The sequence below is a fragment of the Coffea arabica genome, chromosome 3e (genome assembly GCF_036785885.1).
Source record: "Coffea arabica cultivar ET-39 chromosome 3e, Coffea Arabica ET-39 HiFi, whole genome shotgun sequence".
Lineage (NCBI taxonomy): Eukaryota > Viridiplantae > Streptophyta > Magnoliopsida > Gentianales > Rubiaceae > Coffea > Coffea arabica.
This window is the reverse complement of record NC_092315.1, coordinates 8,987,637-8,989,950: the sequence shown is the minus strand read 5'-3', so window position 1 is coordinate 8,989,950 and position 2,314 is coordinate 8,987,637. Positions and strand designations below refer to the sequence as shown.

At 34.9% G+C, this 2,314-nt stretch overlaps 1 long non-coding RNA gene across 1 annotated transcript; it reads right to left on the bottom strand.

The window, feature by feature from the left end:
* Window positions 1-574: 574 nt before the first annotated feature.
* Window positions 575-1,529, bottom strand: LOC140038642 (uncharacterized). The gene is made up of 2 exons (XR_011842217.1): window positions 1,408-1,529; window positions 575-1,044 (listed from the first exon to the last, which is right to left on the bottom strand). It is a non-coding gene; the product is annotated as an uncharacterized lncRNA (long non-coding RNA).
* Window positions 1,530-2,314: the final 785 nt, after the last annotated feature.

Here is a 2,314-nt window from a genome sequence, read left to right as displayed (position 1 = left end):
TTCAAGAATCACCTTCATCCGATATTTTTAGCTCAACATATAGCTGAAATACTAAAAGGTTTCAAAGCTAGAAAACTTGCATTTCATCCTTTGAGTATTTTGCACTTCATGTCTTCTTTAAAATCACTTCAAATCATCATCAATCATCCAATTATTTTCTCAATTCATGCCATTTGATGTTTGAATTATTAAAATCTACAAAACATGAAGTTTTTACCATTAAAATTCATAGAAATGCAATTTTTACCGGTTAAACCACAAAATGCATATTCTCACTAGAAACTTAGTTAATTAGCTATAAAAGTAAATAAAACACACCAAAACTAACTAATAAAACTCGCTGAAAATTATATAAAATATGCACTTATCATAAGACTTAACTAGTCATCAGACTTCATAACTAGTCATGAATATAGTACCTAATTGACATACAAAACTCAAGGATTGGAAATTGTTTGCAAGTAATAGAGAAATAAAATGTGCAAATACAAACTCAAACACAGACAGCTGTTTTTATTATTTAATGGTGCATTTTTGTTCATATAAATACACCTTTGACATACTAGTTCAAGGATACAAACTCAAACACATACGCCTTTTTTTATTTAATGGTGCATTTTTGTTGGTACGAGTGCACCTCACATAGTAGTACAACAGGAGGAGATGTATGCATGCCAGCAGTACATCATCCATGCATGAACTGAAAAACCACACCAAAGACACTAGATAATTTAAGTACTTAAAGTCGTTGATCCTCAGCTGATCAACAGTAGTGCTTGATTATTTCTTGTGCCATATGAGTTTTGTTTCACTCGGGGTCTCAAGAACAAGTACTTTATGCTTATGCAGACATGTGGCACCGTCACTATCCTGATTTTCAATGATAAGTGCGTAGTAATTGCCTCCATCACCGCTCCACGTGAATCCGCCAACCACGGCGACAGAAAGCAGCTTGCCGTGGTGATGTTGTTGCTCTACAAATTTTCCGATCTGGATCACGTGAGGGTCAGCCGGCTTCACTGGTTCCAGTGAACTGATGTCGGTCTGTAAATCCCAAACATATTTTCCAGTAAGAAAAAGCAAAAAAATTGCGTTCCCAATATCAATTAGAATCCTTTCAAATAAACAAACAACCAGAAAACTAAATCCAACCAATTAAAAAGAAACTATATCACTCGGAAATGAAACAATGCAAGAGATCGCCTCCTGACATATGCATGTAGACAGCTATAAATATAAAATATTGCTTAAGACAATTCAAGAATGTTGAAATTGCTTTAATTTGCAACTCCTTACACTTTTTCAAACGTTTCTATACAAGTTGTTTACGAGTTGATTCCCAAAACCATGCAGAAACTTGAAAAAGAAAGAAATATATGTCTAGCTTGGCATACAATCGCTATTCACCTGTCCAGTGCCAATCGCAGATTTGGCTGCAGCCATTTTTTCCTTAAAAGAACCGGCTAGCTAATTAATAAGAATGAAAATAGATGTGTAACTGGTTGTGACTCGAGAAGACTTGGTAGCTGAGTTTAGAACATTGAAATAACAAACCAGACACCTTGTATTTATAGGCCTAAAAATGTGGTCCATAAATTAATTTTTCTTGTTGGATCTAATCACCAAAATCATGGTCCACCAGCATGGAACACGTTTTTACACGTCCGTGATGAAGTCAGTGTGGAAATATACACCAACGCCACCTAATTACTGTTGCTAGGCCTATAATTTTATGTTACTGTTTTGTCATCACTCGAACTTTTGGCTTCATGCCCCTGGGCCGGGTTGGTCCAAGGCTAAGAGCTTCCTCCTCCGTCAAGTTCAAAGTTTGAATCACAAGACTGACAGTTGGGGGTGGAAAGGGGTGTGGAAAGGAGATGAAGGGTTAAAAAAAAAAACCTTAGGCTTAAATATGATATTCCAGTTACATAATAAGTTATATTTTTGGTATTTCTTTCAAGATTTGATGTATTTATTAACGAGTTGATGTAAAAGAAGACGATTGACAATTACTCGAACAGATATACATAGACTCTTGAAAGAACTATACGAACCAAAAAAAGTAAAAGACCAGACAAATATACCTGCTATTTATAACTGTATTTTGTAAAGCCTACTCTCGTAGTGAATCAACTATACTTATAACCAAACCATACCAACTTTCATGGTTATGAAATTAACTATAAGTTCATTTTAGTATATGAAGACTATTTTGAACGTGAGCTCATGCCACGTTTGGAAGAGAACGTGAGGTCATGCCACGTTTTCCGAGCTATAATTTTTTGCAGAAAATTTTTACCTTTTAAAAATTACA